Below are 22,680 nucleotides of genomic sequence, written 5' to 3'. Positions count from 1 at the left end.
CTTTTACTTAAAGATCATGATACGTTGCCTATTTTAATGTGGTTCATTCAGAAATATTGCCTTTCAAACGCACATAACAGAGTTGATTTGAAAAATGTTATGAAGCATCTATATTCCAATTTTAAACTTTTTCTATTTAGAGGCTATAACAAACATGCATTTAATGAACTGCTTTTATAAATTAATAAGACTAATAACTAACACAGTGCTAATATGTGATACAGGAATGAAAAAAAAGGAGGTTAAAAAGAAAGTAATGAAAACTCTCATTATAATCACATGGAATGATGCACTGCATTAAATAGTCTGGGCACTCCTTCCAGTACCATACATATAGCACATGGGTGTTGTAAAGATTATTGAAACATTTTCTGTAAAGACTAAATTCCCAAATGAAAATTTTATGTAAATACTAAGTGTTATTGTAATTATTTTATGAGATGTAGCTCTTTTGCTCTCATTAACTATGATTGCATGTTTAATGCACATTCAATTAGATAATTCTGTTGTGTGAGTTAGTGGTATTGTGTCTTAAGTACTGGATGGTAAGCTTCTGGAGGACACAGGCTGTGTCTTCTGTCTCAGCATATATCCCTGTGGGGTGGGACTGCCTGTTGTGTTTACCAAAGTACTTGACACATGTCAGGGACTCACAAGATATTTGTTGAATAAGAAATACATAAGTGTTGATGTGCAATATATGTTAGATGCAATGCTTTTAAGAAGTCAAGGACTTCTAAAAACACACAACTTAGTCTTTTCCAAATACATGTTATTACTTCACAGAAATTGTATAGGATGGCTTAAATTCAATTCACCATGGGATATGCCACACAGTGTTGGAAGACTGTGCCCTGGCTGCTTCCTCAACATTACACATTCTTTCCCAGACATCACCAGGCACTTTCCCACACTTCCTTCCAGTCTTTGCTCAAATGTTGTTGCCTCAGTGACACTCTATTGAAGATTGCATACCATCCCCTCCCAGTCCTACTATCTTTTCCATAGAATATTCTATTATATCATTTTCTTATTTACTATATTTGATGTCTTTCCCCCCATCAGCTGGAATGTAAACTCCACCAGAGTAAGAATTGCTGTTTTGGACACAAAACAGTGCTGGCATGTAGGAGATGCCCCATACTTGTTAAATGAATGATCAAATACTAACATATTATTTAATTGTCTTTCTGCATGAACTACCTATCTATAAAATGGGAATGATTTGGTTTGCCGCACTTATTTCATAGTGATTATTCTGAGAATTACACGGTATTATGTATCTGACATTAAATACTTTTCAATGAAATTCAATGATAATTTTTATTACTAAGAGAATAATGTCATATTCAAATTTGCCATTTTCTACAATTTAGAGTGCAAACAATGACATTTTGAAACGGTGCAATACTTGGGTTTTAAACATCCACAGATAAGACTTTAAAAAATATGTCATTGGAAAGGGTAGAAAGCGTTATCTTTATATGCTTCTGTGATCTTTCTATAGTGTCACGTTGTGGGCATTTTATATTTGTAAGTTAATAAATTTTTTAAATGAGTGGATCCACAGAATAATATTTTGTGTATAGATTCACATTTTATAGATATTTAAGAAATTTTTTAGATTTCACTAAAATGGCAGGAAATTCACTAATATCTATGATACCTTTCATTAAATTATGTTTCTTGGCTCACACTGCTTTATCAGAATTGAGATTAAATTTTTTTTCCTGTTTACCCAGAAAAAATTCTAAGAACTCTGAGCCCAAACATGTGTATTTCCCTGATTTGATGACCCAAAGAGGGCCACTATTCTAAACAGATGCCATGTGAAGGACAGAGCAGCATACTGGGACCAGCTACAATGTTGTGTGAGGAAGGGTTGGGGAATGGGGTGGGAGTCAGGAATCATACCCTTTACCTAAAAGGTCTAAAGGCATACACTCTCAAAGCTCTAAAGCTTTAAGCTTTCCTTATGACCAATGTTCTGCATTGGAAATACCTAAGTATTTCCATTGCACCTGTCTTTCTCTCGTGCAACTCTATAAATACTCATCACCTTTCTCCCCCTGAGCCCACCTCCTTCAACAGAGAAGGAGCTGAGGGAAAACTGGCTGAATGTATAAACTAACAATCCTGCGTCCTCTTCTTACACAAATGATCCCATTTTCCCTTTTTTTCCGGTCTCCTTCTTTCTCTTCAACATGTCCCATCCCCACCAATTTCTTCATCTCAATCTGACCTTTCTGTACAGGGAGCAAAGTATGGACTCAGGTGCTTCCACCTCTATTTCAAGCTGCCACATCTGCCAACAATGGGCACCTTGGTAAACAGCAATAGAAACAAAACCTCTAATGTGTTTTGCTTTTTAGGATAAAGATTAATGACACTCAATTAATAAAACATTCATTGTATCACTGAATATTGATAAACGATTCCCTTGCCTTAATATGCTGTTGACACTTAAGAATCAACCAAATATGTTTCACACACTTTGTAAACATCTTAAGATTTCATCTATATTCCATATTTCAGTTCAAAATGTTCCTTCTCAGAAGCTTGGCATACTGATTTACAATAGAAATAATGACAGGACCTTTTTCAAAGTGATTGGAACCTTTCTGGTATAAACTTTATACAGCATAATGAATGGGTTGGCATTTGGTCCTTATTTGCATACTATAAAAATAAAACAGAGTGTACAACAAAGTCCCTGTTAAATTCACATTACCTGCTAAATGAAGATACTCAAAAGGCATTGTAATCTAATTAAAATCAAGAAATGGTATTCAAGCCTACTTATATACTTCCAAAATAATACATATGCACTAATATTTGCAACGCATGCTAAGGGTATACACCTAATTAATCACCTTGGAAAAAAAATCCCCAAATTTCTTTGCTCTAATTAGTCATTTCATAAAATTTTTCTAATACTAATATTAGCTATTTCAAATGCTGGGCTAAAGTCACTTTCATCTATAATCAATGCATTAGCAATTCTAATCCAGAGCAAATTCTGAAGGATCTTTGTGGAGTTTAAAATATGATATTTTTCCCAATAACATATTGAAAGTTTGAAAATGAGGAAGTACTTTTTCTCTTAAATGTCCCTTTTTTGCATTGTTCATACTTTTCAGCTTGCTCACAAATGCACAGATGTTGATATCAATGCTGCTTTTAAGGAACAACAATGAGGTGTTTGTTTTGTAATCTTTTCGTCCTATATCCCACATGTAATTACATGATCTTCGAAACTTCCAAAACACATAGGAGAAAAGTAGCCTTTTAAAACGAAATAATTGCATGGCTGGGTTTGTAGTTTTCTAAATTAAGGGTAGGTTATACATTTTTCCTACTATATAAGATTTGCCAATTTGAAAGTTTCTTTAAAAGCATATATTTATAAGCATACCTTTGTCTTAGGAATCACCGTATAAACATATACCAAAGAGTCGGGAAGAAGGTATAAGACTGCAATTTTGGCTCACCCAATGCTTTTATGTTTTAATAATTTCTCTATATTTTCAAAATGTATTATAAAAACAATAGCAGTGATTGTTTTAATTACTTACAATAAGGCAAGGAACAGCCTCTAGAACAATTCAATTTAAAAGACAAAGTCTGGTTCAGAACCTTTTGAATTATTTACAACCACCGCTGATTGTTCTACCATTTAATGAAGGCAAAGAGAGGTATCCTTCCCTCCCCCACCAAACAAGTCCTCTTGGTAGAATACTATAAAAGCTTGTGAGGAGGATTTTAGTCTCAGATGCAGCCCATGTCCCCACATGTCTCATAAATTCTTCTAATGCATTTTCACATGCATGATCGTGAATGCCTATTCAGTGAAAAGGTTTACCATATGCTACATTTTTCAGCTACCAAGAACAAAGGGCAAATGGTTCCTGGCCTTGTTTTTGGAACAAAAAAGTATAAAAGCAAAACAAAAACCTCTTACATTTTTACTAAATAAAAGAATGAAGGCAGATTGTAAAGACCCAGTGGAAGCTTCTTTTGGCACCATGCTGTTCATTCTTGTGACAAAAAGTATTCAATGAGGGACAGATAGGAAGAAAGAGAGATACAAATGTAGTAGTCTTTCTGCATCACCTAATCCATCTTCTTAGTAAAAAACTTTTTGTTGCAGTATAACATAAAGCGTTTCCTTCAGTATACTTTCAGAGTGATATGGATTTCTGCCATTTCTTTAGGAAGAATTCACAATATAGTAGGTAGTTATTGTCAGGTGTTTTTTTTTCCTTCCCCCCGCCACCCCGCCCCAAGATATTCTGAGGTATGCCTCTTGAATCAAGCTAAGCAATTCCTTTCCTTTTTTCTTTAAATATATTCTAATAAATTGAAGTATTATTTCTTTGTAGAAATTATTCAGCCAAGCCAGAGAGATTTATTGCATTCGCTAAATGTATAATATATTCCTCTAAATTATTTATGTAAATAATACATACATATATAGAGAAAACATAGATATGAAAAACATATGTAGATTATACACAAACACATACACTTTCCCCTCAATTATCTATCCCAATAACACTATGATGAAACAGTCACCTATAAGCCCAAATTACTCAGTCAAAACACACACACACACACACACACACACACACACACACACATTCTATAAATTGGAAGAAAAAAATCCTAATATACAAATTTAACCTTAAATTTTTGTCCTCTCTAGGCAAGGTCCTTCTTTTCAAATTGTAATGTATTACAATTAGTCTTTCTATCAGTTGGTTACCAGCCTTGGTTGAGTGCACAAGCAATTTCTGGTAAAGGACTCACTATATCAAAATTCCATAGCAAATATGCTGTAGGTGCTGAGAAGCTCATTATATGGGATGTTATCTCTACCTTATACTTACAGTCTCTAAGAAATGCCAAGAAAAATTCACTCAAAGTAAATTAGTGACCACATTTCATGTATTAAATGACATGTATAGTTTTGGCCTGGTGTTGGTTTCATAGCACATTTTCCTGATGTGTATCAGAAGGGACCCATAGTGGAAAATTAACTTCACTTTCTAACTAGCAGCACAAGATGCGCATCTAAAAATACTTGTGCCTTAATAGTGTTTTTCTTTTCATACAGAATTACTCTGCCTCGCTCCATTTGTTACTGCCCAATATGTTGTAACTATAAAATTTCTAAGAGTCAAGTCTTTCTAGGTGCAAAGCATTTTAGTTCACAGCCTGTATCTTTTAAGCTTGCTAACAAAAAGCTGCACTGAATCATTTCTATTGCCTGCCTTGGCTTTCGGTCTGGTTTAAACGGTCAGCTTCTTCATCTGGTCAATTCCTCTTAAATAATTTTGTCAATGAATCTTTTTCAGGCCACTCTAAAGAATCATTATTAAACTAGGTATCTCATTCTTTTTTTAAAAAAAAAAAAAAACCTCATCAACCTTCAGTACTCTTTTGCTAAATTTTCCTTTAACAAGTCGGAATTTCTGTGCTAGGAGCATGAATGTTTTTACTTCATATGAAGCAACGCTTCCTGTAGCTACAGGGAAGAAGGAAAAACATTCCTTAAGGGAAAAGACAAGCTCTACGAGGCTTGTAGGATGAAAAGATGGGAAAACTACTACAAATCTACACATTTTTCAAGGACTTCCTTAGTAAAGCAAGTGTCATAGTAGTCATTGATCCTAACTAATTTAATCAGTTGATTTTTTTACCATACTGTCCATCCTAGAAATACCTCATTTACAATAATAAAAACTAATCAGCTTCCTGAGTTGTCCCTATACTTACCAGTAATAGGGTATCATCCGTTCCTCTTTAATGACGATGTTTTTCCTGTATCCCTGTATCCTTATATCCTTTCTCTGTGATATAGTTATATTAGCAAGTGTGTGTGCATGTGTGTGTGCGTGTGTGTGTGTGTGTTTACTCCTGTAGCATGTAGTGCTTGTAAAGATATGGATGTTAGGAAGTAGGGTCTTTTTTAATTAATTGTTATTTTGTACATGTTTTTCCTGTCTGCCCAGCAAGTTCATACCCCTTTGATGGTAGGGACTCTTTCTTATATACTTTATTTTCCCATGTATAGTGTCTGATATATTTAGCTACACTCCTGATTAGTAGATATGGCAGCTATTCAATATCATCTTACTATAAAAAAGATGAAGAAAATGATTAGTATAGCAAGAACAATCCAATAATACTGATGCTTAAGTACCATTGACTTTTTCAGTTCTCATTTTGCCAGACTTTGGTATTAAATCAGTTTTTGTTGAGAACCCGAAAAACATGTCACAATATAGGATGCTTAACAAAGAGGGCAATCCAATTCCTTACAGCTTTGAAAGGATTTCAAACTGTGTCATTCCATTTACCTCCAAGGACTAAATTCATACGAATTAGCCTCTCACTCATGTAATGTGGTATAGAAACCTTATTGTCTTGTCAATGGTTCATGTAGAGCTATTATTGGAATAGGTAAAGGAAATGTATCCAGTGACTGTGGTAGACAGTGACAGTGCTAGATCCTTCCACAATCATTGACTGAGTAAATGCTTTGCTCTCTGATTTGCCTTATCCCATAAGTCTGATCCATAATCAAACATTTGGACTTGTCTCACTTTTAACTTTGAAAATACTATTTTGTTTTAGTTCATTGGTATATTGCAACATATTTCCATTTGAAATGGATCCTAGACTACTTTGAAGGCACCAGCATAGCACTTCTCTTGAAGTACATATGATAGGTAGCAATTGTCAAAATGTCACATTATTGTTGGTAAAACAGAAAAAAAAAACAACTCTATCTGGAAATTATTAGGGATTTATGCCCATAAAAATATCTGCAAACACAACATAATTTTAAACTAATATGAAAGTGTTGTTCCACTCATTACTGGGATGATAGGACTAATCCAAACCCTCTGGGATATCCTTAACCTGGAGGTGCCTGCCAAATTCTCCTTCAGTTAAGCCCTGAGTTCATCTCCAAACTAAATGATTTCTTATTGACTCATATTTTCATACCACTGGTTCTCAATATATACCCTGAAATATATTAATTAATAATGTTTCATTTTCTAAGGAGTGTATGAAAGGATCATGACTACTATCCCTCCTGCTTGCTAGCTGTTTGGCTACTGACAAGAAATATACTTCTCTAAACTCTACAAGGGAAGTCATGTGATATAGCGGAAGGAATGCAGGCTTCTACACTCATTAGTGGTGGACCTTAGGTAAGCTTCATAATCTCTTGAATAAAAATGTCTGTGATCCTCAGTCTCCTTATCTGTACATGGGGTTAATAATGCTGCCTTAGTGAACTGTTGAGCTATTCTTTAAAGCATTTCTATTTATATAAAGAAACAGATTGCTATCTCTCTGTCTATTGCTATTTCTAACCCTATCTCCATCTCTAGTTCTATAACTGTATGTCTAAGAAATAAATATAAAGTACTCAGCAAGTTATTAGCTAGTTCCTCTGCCTCTGTAATTATCTAAAATTAGCTATTATTTCTTACATACAAATACTGAACCAAATATGTAAATTTCAATTTCAACAAATAACATATTATAAAAAATGTCTCGAAACAGTATAATTGTGTTAGGAAGGAAGTATAATTGTGCTGAAGGAAGTATAAGGACATTTCTTTTAAATAAAGCTACATATTAGTAAGCAGAATATTCTTTAAATAGATCTATTGCCTGGTCCATCTGATTTTGATTTTATTTTACTATGTTGTTTTTACCTCATTTTTATATTATTGAAATACAAACATGTTACTTATTAAAAAATACCTAGAACATCAAATCCCATGCAATAAGAGTGTTAACCATTGTAAACCCTGTCATGTCTCTGAGAAGCAGAGGAATTATCTTGTTATCAATTTAATAATGGAACATTGAAGTAAATGATGCCATCCACTGACACCAGTAACACTGTCTCTCTGGGGAAATTCATGTCTGTGAGAACTGTCAATCTAGATGGATACGGACATATTAAACACACTCCCTTCAATCCATAAATCTACCCTTTCTGGGATGCCTTAATAAAAAGATTCCTTATTTTGATAAAGACAAGCTATGCAGAATATCTTGACATTACTGATCTATAATCTCTTTATTAAAAAAAATCTTTTTGGAATATGTTAGTAAATAATTTAACATTATCTTCTTTTTTCTTCTTTAGCATAACCTGTACGTAAATATTTCCAGGGTTTTAGATGAATAAACTATTAATAATTACACAGAGATGTAGGGAGTAGAAAAAAGGTATTGTTTCAGCTATTTGTTCCAGCAAGCTTTCTATGAAATATAGTTTACTTTTGTTGTTTTGCATTGAAATTGCCTCTAGTTCTAATTCCTTATATTATAAATGTCATACATTTTCCCATGAGAAAATATGACAAGAAAAGTAAAAATTATAAATATAAATATATCAATCAAATATACAGTAGTAGAAAAGAATGAAAATCTTCTCAGTATAAAAACACATGTAACAATAAATGGAAAGAAAGAAATCAGTTCAGCTGCATGATTCAATTACCAAGATGTTTTGGTATCTAAGATTGCTGGTGCAGATTAAATTGCATTAGTGGACACAGGTTTTAGCTGCAGCCAAGAAGCAATGACATCCTCAACTCCTAAGTACTGAAAAAGGAACAGTAGATATTGGTAAGGGGAAAAGAATTTCAAGGTGGAATTAGGGACTCTAGAAAAGGCTCCTGAAACCACCAACTAATTTTGAATTTATTCCCCTCTCCTCAACCCCAGATGATGCTATTCCAGAGTGAAGAAAGGGCCAATTTGTCATGAGATCATTTGATCTGCTCTTGTCCCAATGCCTTCTGGGGAACCCAATTAGATATTCCACAGGCACCAAAACGCTTTTTACCCAAAACCAAATCCATCATCTCCCTCCCCAAATCTTTCTCCTGCTGCATTCTATCTTTACTAAATGAGGCCATGGAACAGGCAGTTGCTTGAATGAGCACTGAGAACCATTTAATAAGACTTTGCTACCCTTGCTGTTTGAATAGTCACCATCTCTGGAAATTCGAATTCCTATACCCCTCTAAAACTCATCACCTCTTCCATGTCCACTACCCTTGCTCAGGTTGTTCTTTTTTATCACTTGCACTAGGTCCTACTCTACCCCTGGTAAAAATAGCTACTTAATATATATTATGACTTTAATTCTCACAACAGTTTTTATAAGATAGGCATCAATATTCCCACTTTAAATTTAAAAAAAATTTAAATAAACTTTATTAAAGGTTAGAGAATGGAAAGTTTAGAAAAATGCAATATGAAAAATAAAAATACCTAGCTCCAACTCTACCATTTAACTCTAGGCCCTTTTCACAAATGTGACCTCTATTAATGTAGTTTATCTATATAAAATATACACATTTATACCAAGTAGACCATATTATGAACAACTGTTCTGCAATTTAATTTCAAAATTTAACTTGGATATTCATCAAATCAGCCTCTATGGATACATTTTTTTCTGAGTTTTTTTTTTTCAAATCATTAAATGGTATCACAATAAACATTTTTCTACACATATGTTAGAGATTAGATCCATGGAGTAAAATTCTTAGAGATTTCTGTGTCAAATGGCACATGCATTCACAAATTTTATTGCTCTGGTAAAACTGTTTTGTAGAAAGGGTACAGATAATCCCAGTAACAGTATATGAAAATGCCTATTTTCTCATATTCTATTATATTAATCAGAGCCCTAGCAAGAAACAGATGGTACATTTAATTTGGGTAATTTGAGTAAAGATTAATGAAGGGGCTATTTGCAAAGGTGTGAGCTTGTGTAGGAAAACCACTAAGGACAGTGCAGGATATGAGAGGAGCCATTCAGGAGCCCTTATCACCCCAAGACCTGAAGGTTGATGAAGAGGGCCACCAGACAGGGGCTGACACTTCAATAATATGCACAGTGATTCTGCAGGGAAACCTTCCCTTTCCCCTCAGCCTCTCTGGTCTCCCCTGACTGAGCCATCTGAAAGCAAGAGAAAAACGTGGCCTGTTGTTGCAGGTCAGCCTCCCAGATAAAGACACTGTGTGGAAGGGAGGAGAGCAGACCCGTGCAGCAAACTGAAAATGTCAACTATACGTTGTAATTTTCCATAGTTGGAAATTAAAAACAGTCTGTTTTAAAAAAAAAGTCTGTGTATAATGCTAAAGGATGTAGATATTTTTATTCTGTCATCTTGGTTTCTTAACTATTATATCTCCTTTGCTCACTGGTTGTGTTGTTTCCATTCTTACTCTGCTTTCATGGAGTTTCTGCAGAGCCATTCGGGGGTCATTCCAACATGCAAGTGAGATCCCATCAGTTTTCTGCATAAAATCTCTCTCTCAGTAGCTCTCTATCTTTCCAGGATAAAGTTGAAACTTCTGGGAAAGAATAAATGACCCTTCATAACTGGGCCCCTGTGGTGTGGGGGTGTTTCTCCAACTATCATGCATGCTCCCCATGCCTGCTACCCCAAATTGCCTGTTCGTATTCAGCACCCAAGCAGTACTAAGCTGTTCTCACTTGTAAAACATTGTGCGACTGCATTGCTCTGCTCACAGTGCCAGTTCCTCCTCTGCACACATGGTGACCTCCTAGTCATTCTTCAAGATACCACTCAAGAGTCCCCTTCTCTAGAAGGCTTTTCCTAACCAACTCTCCTTTGACAGAGTTAGGCACTCAGTACTCTCAATCTCTAAGGGCATTGTGTGTTTCTCACCTGAACATAGTTTTCGAACCTGTTTACTTGCTTATCTCCCTCTTGAGGCTGTGAACAACTTGAGAAAAAGACTTTGTTGCTTGCTCATACTATTCCTCTCTCTCTTCGGTATCCAGCACAAACTCGATGTCTGATGGCCTAGGTGTGAGTTCTGGAGCCTTCACTAATTGGCTGTGTGTACACATGGCAGTCTCTTAATTTCTCCACATTTCTTAGCTATAAAATGGATAATCACAGTGCCTTCTCCCTAGGATTGTTGTGAGAGTTAGAAGAGTTTCAACTCTGCCAAGCCCTTAACACTACATCTAGTATAGAAACTCTCAGTAAATGTTGAGTCATCACTTTTGTTAGCTCAAGCATGTTTATGTATCATCTCAAGCCACAAAGGATCCTATTTCCAAGAGATTCAGAGTGACTATTTCATGAAAACCCACTAGATTTCCCTAGAGAAATTTGAAAAGGTTTTGGGCTTAACACTAAAACTCTTGAGGATGTCAAGTTTAAGGTTTCTGAGCAAAGAAAAGAAACAAGGGGCTGCCCAAATCTCTGGGTAACCAAGAAACATGGGGGTAGTTACTGTCATTGTCCAGTTACTGTTCATTGTATAATCCATAACACATAAGAGTGCCTAGCACATAACAAGTGGTAATAAATATTTGTTGAAAGAATATCTACGCCCTAGTTTGGGACATAAACTGCTTACCAGTATGGACCACTGCTGTGGCCTGAGGTGACACGCAAGCCCTTTATCTCAGTGCCAGGGGAAATAACTGTAATTCCTCACAGGTAAAGAAACACACCATTCAAAGAGCATGGTGACTGGATGATCTGAAAACTGTTACTTCTGGTGGGAGAGTCCCCCTCAGCTTTGAAGATCCCAGGATAGTAGCGACAGAAGGCAGAGACAAGAAGAATTTCTATATGAGGTGAGGTTCTGAAATACTAAGAGTGAAAGCATAAGATACGTGAAGTACTAGCTTCCAAGGACAGGGATAAGGAGAAACAGAATAGGAAAAACAGGGATTGGAATTCTGTATTAATACCGAGTGCTGCTTCTTAGTCAAATACTCCTGAAATTGTGATTCATTTCTACTCTTTGTTTTTTCCTCTGGGAAAAGCAAGAGATGTAGAATTATCCTCACCATAAATTGTAAGTGGCTCTACAAATAAGTTTATAAAAAGCAAAAATCTAAATTTTACATTACTGCATTATGTTAATAAAAGTACCAATATTTGGATATGGAACTATTCGGAGTTTAGAAAAATGCACATTTGAAACAAATAATACGTTCATTAGGAATAGGCATACAATTAAAGAGAAGAGAGCTTTCACAATTTGATTGTTTAGTCCTTGCCAAGGGACCATGAAAACAACTGGATAGAGCCTAAAAGGGCAAATAACTTTGAGTGAGGGGGTTGATATATACACTGGCAGGCTTCCTCTGATAATATTTCCACTGCTGACCAGGGATTGTGCTTGGCTGACCTTGGAGAAGACTATGAGGGCAGCAAACTGAAGGGGAGGTGAAATACAGTAAACTTTACTTAAATTTACCTTTCTAGTCTGGGTCTGAGATTTCTCATTTCCAATTCTATGGTGTTGTTGGGTCAGTAGCATTTCCCTCAGATGCTACAGGTCAATAGAGACCTTGAACCTGTGACAGGGTGGTGAGCTCTAGAGTTTCATTCACTGAACATCTACTATGTGCCAGAAATTGTTCCAGGTCCTAGGAGTATAATAGGTAACAAAACAGATGTGATACCAGCATACCTACCTCAAGATTATGGTCTAGTGGGGAACAGAAACATTCAAAGAATAAAACAAAATGGTGTAGGACTACAAAGTGTGATTAGTGCTGCAAACAGGTTGCTATGCTAAATAAGTAGGCATATAAATAAATAAATAATAAATAAAATAATGGAGACTTAATATAGATCACCCTTTCAGGTAGTACTTCCCCACAGAAGTGACCTGCAAGTGGGAATCTGACATATTGGTTGGAATTTGTTGGGTCATGAACAGCCAGTTTTAAGTAAGGGGTATATCATGTGTGAAGACCCAGATGCAGTGAGAAACAGGCATGTTTAAATACATAAAAAGACTAGCTTTGATGGATGGTAGTAACTAAGGAGGGAATGAAATGAGATGTTATCAGAGAAGTGGACAGTAGCCACAGTAAAATGTTGGTCCTAGCAAGAGAAACCATATTGAGATGGTGTTACTGGGGACAACTGGAAAACTCTCTAGCTCTCCTATGCTGGCTGTATGTCCATTTTCTTTGATTCAAGGATGGAGTTAAACAGAACTGAATTCTTGATTTTATTTAAGTGTGTAGGTAACCACACATCCATCCTGTAAGCTCATTTTCTGTCTGGTTCGTAGTCTGGCCAAGTGGGAGGAGGGGTATGATTATGGCTAAGCGGAGTGGGTGGAAGGAAAGCAGCAACTTCTTTTGTTCCTTTCCTTTCAGACCTGATATTATCCTAAAGAAGAGAGTACAAAATGACATTGCATCCCTCCTGCTGGGGAGAGTGCAGAATTGGTCATGGGCAATTGTGAGCACTGAGCTGACATAGTACCCTGGTGACCTGAACGAGTTAATGCATTGTCCAGAAGCGCTAATTTACAACCAGGAAGAATTTGGAGCATTGAGACGCAGATTGAATAGGTCCATTTTTACCCATTGTGATTTCAGTGACAGGTCTGGTTTGCTCTAGTCTAAACTGACTCACCAAATCATGCATTCAGACAATTAAATCACCGACCCTTTGACATATTGTAGAATCTCTGCGATGTAACACAGCACTGTCACTGCAGGTTCCAGTTTAATGTGCCCTTTACTTTCCAGTCCTCTTCTCTTTTCAGGCATACTGCACTAAAAATCTCTGACATTCACTTTGAAATAAGATATTAATATTGTTTCTTATCTTTCTATTAGCCTATGAATGCAATATCTAGCCTATACACCCACAATAAAACCAGATATACAAACAGAAATACAACTAATCCTTTTGATTCTAGGATTTGCACCTTTTTAACACACCAACACTATGTCATATCTGTTTGGCTTTTTGTGTAGAACTTTCTTAGTGTCTAATAATTATTGCATTTATTTTTCTCTGCTGATGATAAAACACAACTCCAATAAAACATATAGCCAAAAACAGTTAAAAGAAAACACTCTAGAGCAGTTCAGAAAACTAATAAAAATATCTGGAAAACACTTAGTACTCTTTCAATCAAAGGACATGTGGAAAGCAGTCCCTATAGTAATAGTTGTTCAGTGGTTACATGGGGAAGCTCCAGAACTTCTGTGAGGGTGGTTCATACAGAAACAGCCATGACACAGCTGGATGGAAACAGAATGGAAATGTGTTTTTATCACATGAGCAAAGATAACAACTGAGAATAATAGAACAGAATAGAATACTATTGGTAAAGAAAAGACACAGACATGCTACAGATAAGAAAGAGAAACATCGTTTGGAAACAAGGACTACTAGGCTGTGAGGGAAGGACCCTTTGGCCCCACTGGTTAAACTGTATCACCAGAACCATAGCATGGAGAAAATAGAGATTGATTGTAGTACTAACTATACATCTTTTATTATTTGTTATGCAAATAATTATAGTGAAATTCTCTATAACACTCATCACAGAGTCTGGGCTCATAATTCTGACAGGATCCTTATGCCACTTTCATAAGATCAATTCTAAAGAGCCTTCTTTCCCTTATCCAGATGCCAATATTAGTATATGATCTAGAGGGCCCACATTCTAGACTCTTATGCCCATGGTACACAAAATCCTTTTCCAAATGTTGTTTCATTGAAGGTTAAATTTTCCTTAGAGTTTTCTACAACATATGAACCTAAACAATTAAGAGTTCCTAGACTGGCCATTGGAGTTCCCACGTGATCTTTATTCTAATATATGTTCTAAATTTATAGGCTAACCAATTCAGTTTTTCAGATTTGAATTTTTTTGTATTTAAAAAACATAAGGTTATGGCAACAGAATTATATTTATTAAATATAAATTACACAGATAATAAGTCTACCTTGGAAATTTAGGGCATAAGATCACTATGTTTATGGTAGTATATTATAAAAATTTGGTAAAATTTTTGGAGAATGCATTCATTAATTTAAAATACCTAGACAATAAATATATGTATTTGGCATACATAATTAATTTTGTTTTATTAAGTATAGATTAAAATCAGCAGGATAACTCGATGTTACCAACATAGTTCAACTTAAGAAAAATAAGTACAAAATATCTGGTCTCCTACTTATAACAATAAAATACAATAGATTATTAAGCTGATCTCTTTATTAAACTGATGATTTACCTATTTAGAACCTTTTGGTAGAACACAATTGGGCAAATCAAGATATTTCAGTGTAACATGAGAATTCTATAAAAGCAACAATTATCAAAGTAGAGAGTAGAATTATTGCATTGTCTTATTAATTAAATATTAGCCAGGAATACTTTATTACTAAAACTATAAAGATATCAGAAGAAAAGAAAAAAAATTAGAGATATCTACTCTTCTTTTATGACCACAACTTTCTGAAGACTGTAATCCTCTGTAATGATCCAGCTCTTTGTTACTCCAGAGGAAAATTTAGAAGAGACATTTTATAGAAACAGATGTCTATGATTAGTAACTTTTCATAGCTTCTACATTACAGATAAACTTCAATGTAGATAAAAGTATATCTGACATTTTACACAACAGACTTCATCCAAGCATGCTATGGCTTTATTCCAATCCCCTCACTTTGGTCAAATCCTTCTGCATAAGATCCTAAAAATGTTCTCACTTGAACCTTTGACAGAATTCTTTTAATTATTCCTTTTTTCACAAGTTTCATTCCTTGCTTGCATTTTAACTGCACAATTTCATATATATTATACATACTGGCTTCAGTTAGCTGAAAAATAAATCTATATCTTCTGAATTATTTACAACTACAATCAAAGAACCTAGTAAAGCAAACATAAAAAATTATAACATGTGTTATTTATGAGTGGTACATACAGATGTTTGTTATGCTATTTCTATAATTTTCATTATTTTCTGTTTTTACAAAATTAAAAGCATTAATTTAAATTAGTATTTATTGAATATAGGCTTGAAAAGAAGGGTTATAGAACTCGGAGTGGACTCAGTGTTAGAGAGAACAGAGAGGAAATAAGAGGCAAGAACTCATGGAGATGTCAAAAAGCACACGTGGTGGGGGATACAGAACGCAGGGGCTTTAATTCAGATAACAAGATCTCAGCTTTCAAGATGGTAGAGGTGGGACAGTTCCTTGGGAAAACAAGACCAGGAGCTGTCTATGGAAGAAAACTAGTGGGATATGATGGCAAAGGTAGCCAGGGGATGAAAAGTCAAGACATGGTAACAGAGACTGTAAACACTGATGTTAAAGTTGCCGATAACTTTAACTGCCGATAAAGTGGCAGATAAAGATTAAAACTCATATAATAAAATTCTCATGAATATTTGGAGTTGAGAAGGAAGAAAAGAAGGCAATGCAGAGCAAGGACCCATGAGGCTGTAGGACAGGAAGAGAGTGGCTTACTTTGATGGCATATGACTCGATGACAAGGCATAGTTGACTATATATACTTAGAAGTGTTAGTGGGAAGCCAGAGGGTACTGCATACAACTAATGGCTTAAGAACAGAGATGTGGATGTGAAGTGGTGGGGAGAAGGGTAGGCAGGGAGAATGGAAAAAAAGTGACTTGTATTTGAGAGAGTTTTGAAGAATGCTCCCCTTTTATCAGTAAAATAGATATTTTACTTAAGGCAACAAGGTAGATATTAAGAGTCCAGGAAAATATTAAGGTTATCAGGAGATGTCAAAAAGACATGGGTTTCAGAGGGAAAAATAAATAGAAGGAAGTTCTAGGAAAGATCAAAGTTAAGTCTTTTTTGGTGATAACTGATTAGAGGGAATTCTGCAATGTTCAGGCCTCTTGTGACAACATAAGGAAAGAAATAAATCAGTACCTGTCCATGTTTAGGCCATTTAGATTATTTAGAATTTTTTTAATATAATATTCTTGCAGATTCCTATGACATGGGACATTTCACATTCAGAGTTAGTAGAAGGACTTCGTCATTTATGCAGTATATAATATGTAAATTTAGTTCTTTTGGTCCTGAATTATTTCATATTTAACCTTCAAATAGGTTCTCTGGGAAAATTCTTATTAACAACCACTGACTTTGGATACTATGTCACAAAAGGAGAGGCATAGAGTCAAGGATATGCTCTGTATTTGCTTGTTTGTTTTTGAAATTAATTATCTATTTGTTGGTATATCTATCTGAAAGATATGCTCTCTGATATCGGAAGTGTTGAAAATTAGACAAAAATGACCTTTTTTCTCCTCATTATTGTCTCAAGACTCAACATAAACCAACTCTTATTTCTGCTTGGCCAAATGACTGACATTTCTGTGTGCCCAAAGATCTATACCTTCATCACAGACAAGTGATAATACAAAACTCCTGTTTGTCTATTGTAGGAAATTACTAAGAAAACAGAACCTCAATCCTTCACTCTACACTAGGTACCAAAATAATTTCACAGCTGATTTAAAACTCTTACCCTCATCTTCATGCCCGAAGTGCAATGTGACCTGTCTAGCCAGGAAACTAACAGAGCATTCTCTCCCTTCCTCTTTCTGCCGTGTGTTCCCCAGCTCCCAGCAGTGGTCTGTTCCCATAGTTAACCTCACAGACAAGATAAAGCTTTCTTGCCCAATGAAGCAAGAAGAAAAAAATCTCTCTCTGAAAATGTACCTCTGTCTCAAAATTTTTTTCCAGAAATAGATATTAATCCTGCCCCTTTGCCCATTCAGCCAATAGTCAAAGAACCTCAGAATATAAAAATTCTCAGTAATTTTCTATGTTGCTCCCATCAAACCATTTCATTACATATGACTAAAATGGAGTAGGGAATAGAAAATAGTATGTATTCACCTCTGGAATGATCTCATATATTTTCTGAGCAAGAGATCCCACTGGCTTCTCTTATGTGCAATTCAAAGATGCCTAAAAAAATGACTAAGTATTTATGGTTCAGTTAAAATGTAAAAGCTTTTTCTTCTACTATTCAATACCTAGTGCAAAAATACTACTGCAATGTAAGTTACATGTTACAAAAGTGATTTCTCAGCCTCAGGAAGAGATCCATTTAATTGAATAATTGTCAGAAATGTAGAATCTTCAGGACAGTGATAAAATTGCCCAACCTCTTTGTTTATGGATGGGACTGTGACTTTCACATGTTCATATAGTTGGCAACAGAGCTGTGAAAGACTGTTGTTCTCCCAGACCGTGGCCTAGCATTAATTCATTGATTCCCTTACCTCCATGATTTTCCCCCATATCCATCCTTCCCATCCTCCCTGCCAAACCAGGCTCCCTAATTTATGAACCAGTTGCTTGAAATTACTTTGGAAAGAAAGGCAGTTCTTCAAATTCTAAACATGAAAAACAAGTAAACAAAAGAGCCCAAAAGGTTAATAGTCAACAAATATTTATGTATGTGATTAAAATGTACCAGACGCCATAGAACAAAATTAATAAGATGGAAGCAGCGGAGGTAGGAAGGCAGCAGATTTTGTTCACACAGGGAAGTTTCAGAGTTAGAGCTCATTACTTATAAGTAACAAGGGGAGTATGTGCTAATTCGCAGCTAAGACTGAAAAGTCCAATTGACCAGCCAAGAAACAACTAACGCAAAACAACAAAATCTACCTGACATCTTCAAAAAAAATAAATAACTTGATAACATCTCTTACACAAATAGATGATTCCTATAATTTGAAAATAAACATGTTCAAATCTAACAAGACCTTACATTTTTTCCAGTGTGTGTACGTAAAAACACCTACACAAGTTTGTTCATGTGAGAACCAGTAAGAAAGGCTTCTTTTCAAAATGTGCATAGGGTGATGACTAAACTGCACTATTAATTTGAATTCAGAAAATGGCTTGCTTTGTTAATAGAATATTGGGTAAATAGGTATTGCAGTTTTTAAAGGATTTAGAAAATTTTGTAAGGATGCAAATAATAACAAAATGTCAGCTCAGGAAAATTTAGCATTATAAGTAGTAAAATAGTAAGCATTTTTAGAAGTGGACATGAGATATAACTTAGGCTTTTGGTAGAATTCAGACAAATTATTATGCAGCTTTTAGAACTGTACAAAGAAATGCTAAATGTTTAGTTCAAACTATTAATCAGTGGAAGATGGTGGCGTAGGAGGATGCTGGCCTTACCGCATCCTGCTGATCACTTAGATTCCACCTACCCCGGCCTAAATAACCCAGAAAACCGCCAGAAGACTAGCAGAACGGAGTCTTCGGAGCCAAGCACAGACAGGAGGCCCATGGAAGAGGGTAGGAAGGGCGGCGAGGTGGTGTGCGCTCCATGGACTGGCGGGAGGGAGCTGGGGTGGAGGGGCGGCCCGCCGGCCAAGCAGAGCCCCCGAGTCTGGCTGGCAAAAGAGGAGGGGCCAGATGGAGCGTGTTTGGACAGCAAGCTGCACTTAGCATCTGGGAGGTCATAAGTTAACAGCTCTGCTCGGAGAGCGGGAAGGCTGGAGGACAAGGGGAGGGAGAATTGTTGAGCCCCGGACGACAGAGCTCAGCTTGGTGGGGAACAAAGGCGCTCGCCAGAGCCATCTCCCTCGCCCATCCCCCAGCCAAAATCCCAAAGGGAACCAGTTCCTGCCAGGGAACTTGCTTGCACCATTGAAACACCCAACTCTGTCCTTCTGCGGATCCATCCCTCCAGCGGATCCGGTGCTGCAGGGCCCCTCCCAAGCAAATCTCCCAAGGAAAAGTGAGCTGAGCCTGCCCCTCCCACCCCTGTACACCTTGCCGATTCACCCCAGCTAATACGCCAGATTCCCAGCACCACAAGCCTGGCAGGGTGCAAGTAGCCCAGACGGGCCACACCACCCCACAGTGAATCTGGCCCCTAGGAGAGGGAAAGAGAAGGCACACACCAGTCTGACTGTGGCCCCAGTGGTGGGCTGGGGGCAGACATCAGGTCTGACTGCGGCCCCGCCCACCAACGCAAGTTATTCAAGACAGCACAGGGGAAATGCCCTGCAGTTCCGCACCACTCCAGGGACTATCCAAAAATGATAAAACAGAAGATTTCCCCTCAAAAGAATCTCCAGGAAATAACAATAGCTAACGAACTGATCAAAAAGGATTTAAACAATATAACAGAAAGTGAATTTAGAATAATAGTCATAAAATTAATCGCTGGGCTTGAAAATAGTATAGAGGAGAGCAGAGAATCTATTGCTACAGAGATCAAGGGACTAAGGAACAGTCAGGAGGAACTAAAAAATGCTATAAACGAGCTGCAAAATAAAATGGAAACAACCACGGCTCGAATTGAAGAGGCAGAGGAGAGAATAGGTGAACTAGAAGATAAAATTATGGGAGAAGAGGAAGCTGAGAAAAAGAGAGATAAAAAAATCCAGGAGTATGAGGGGAAAATTAGAGAACTAAGTGATGCACTTAGAGAGAGCTGGAGTAGCCATACTTATATCAGACAAACTACACTTTAAATTAAAGGCTGTAACAAGAGATGAAGAAGGGCATTATATAATAATTACAGGGTCTATCCATCAGGAAGAGCTAACAATTATAAATTATAATTATATAATATTGTATATATAATTATATAATATATATTATAATATATATTACATATAATATATATTATATAATGTATATATTGTATTATATATAATAATTATATATAATTATATAATATCATATATAATATAATAAATATAATAAATTATAAATGTCTATGCACCGAATACAAGCCCCCAAATATATAAAACAATTACTCACAAACATAAGCAACCTTATTGATAAGAATGTGGTCATTGCAGGGACTTTAACACTCCACTTACAGAAATGGATAGATCATCTAGACACACAGTCAATAAAGAAACAAGGGCCCTGAATGATACATTGGATCAGACGGACTTTACAGATCTATTTAGAACTCTGCATCCCAAAGCAACAGAATATACTTTCTTCTCGAGTGCACATGAAACATTCTCCAAGATAGATCACATACTGGGTCACAAAACAGCCCTTCATAAGTATACAAGAATTGAAATCGTACCATGCATACTTTCAGACCGCAATGCTATGAAGCTTGAAATCAACCACAGGAAAAAGTCTGGAAAACCTCCAAAAGCATGGAGGTTAAAGAATACCCTACTAAAAAATGAGTGGGTCAACCACGCAATTAGAGAAGAAATTAAAAAATATATGGAAACAAACAAAAATGAAAATACAACAATCCACACGCTTTGGGATGCGGTGAAGGCAGTCCTGAGAGGAAAATACATTGCAATCCAGGCCTAGCTCAAGAAACAAGAAAAATCCCAAATACAAAATCTAACAGCACACCTAAAGGAAATAGAAGCAGAACAGCAAAGACAGCCTAACCCAGCAGAAGAAGAGAAATAATAAAGATCAGAGCAGAAATAAACAATATAGAATCTAAAAAAACTTTAGAGCAGATCAATGAAACCAAGAGTTGGTTTTTTGAAAAAATAAACAAAATGGATAAACCTCTAGCCAGGCTTCTCAAAAAGAAAAGGGAGATGACCCAAATAGATAAAATCATGAATGAAAATGAGATTTTTACAACCAATCCCTCAGAGATACAAGCAATTATCAGGGAATACTATGAAAAATTATATGCCAACAAATTGGACAACCTGGAAGAAATGGACAAATTCCTAAACACCCACACACTTCCAGAACTCAATCAGGAGGAAATAGAAAGCTTGAACAGACCCATAACCAGAGAAGAAATTGAATCGGTTATCAAAAATCTCCCAACAAATAAGAGTCCAGGACCAGATGGCTTCCCAGGGGAGTTCTACCAGACGTTTAAAGCAGAGATAATACCTATCCTTCTCAAGCTATTCCAAAAAATAGAAAGGGAAGGAAAACTTCCAGACTCATTCTATGAAGCCAGTATTACTTTGGTTCCTAAACCAGACAGAGACCCAGTAAAAAAAGAGAACTATAGGCCAATATCCCTGATGAATATGGATGCAAAAATTCTCAATAAGATACTAGCAAATCGAATTCAACAGCTTATAAAAAGAATTATTCACCATGATCAAGTGGGATTCATTCCTGGGATTCAGGGCTGGTTCAACATTCGCAAATCAATCAACGTGATACATCACATTAATAAAAGAAAAGATAAGAAACTTATGATCCTATCAATCGAAGCAGAAAAGGCATTTGACAAAATTCAGCAATCTTAATAAAAACCCTCGAGAAAGTCGCGATAGAAGGAACATACTTAAACATCATAAAAGCCATTTATGAAAAGCCCACAGCTAACATCATGCTCAATGGGGGAAAACTGAGAGCTTTTTCCCTGAGATCAGGAACATGACAGGGATGTCCACTCTCACTGCTGTTGTTTAACATAGTGTTGGAAGTTCTAGCATCAGCAATCAGACAACAAAAGGAAATCAAAGGCATCAAAATTGGCAAAGATGAAGTTAAGCTTTCAATTTTTGCAGATGACATGATATTATACATGGAAAATCCAATAGGTTCCATCAAAAGTCTGTTAGAACTGATACATGAATTTAGCAAAGTTCCAGGATACAAAATCAATGTACAGAAATCAGTTGCATTCTTATACACTAGTAATGAAGCAACAGAAAGACAAATAAAGACACCGATCCCATTCACAATTGCACCAAGAAGCATAAAATACCTAGGGATAAATAACCGAAGATGTAAAAGATCTGTATGCTGAAAACTATAGAAAGCTTATGAAGGAAATTGAAGAAGATATAAAGAAATGGAAAAACATTCCATGCTCATGGATTGG

At 36.1% G+C, this 22,680-nt stretch overlaps 1 protein-coding gene across 2 annotated transcripts in view; it reads right to left on the bottom strand.

Annotated features, from left to right (window-relative positions):
• DPYD (dihydropyrimidine dehydrogenase) overlaps nt 1-22,680 on the bottom strand; it is an 848,382-nt gene that overhangs the window by 294,834 nt on the left and 530,868 nt on the right. The window lies entirely within an intron of this gene.

The sequence above is a fragment of the Panthera uncia genome, assembly GCF_023721935.1.
Source record: "Panthera uncia isolate 11264 chromosome C1 unlocalized genomic scaffold, Puncia_PCG_1.0 HiC_scaffold_4, whole genome shotgun sequence".
Classification (NCBI taxonomy): Eukaryota; Metazoa; Chordata; class Mammalia; order Carnivora; family Felidae; genus Panthera; species Panthera uncia.
Note: the sequence above shows the minus strand (reverse complement) of the source record. Positions and strands in the feature narration are given on the sequence as shown.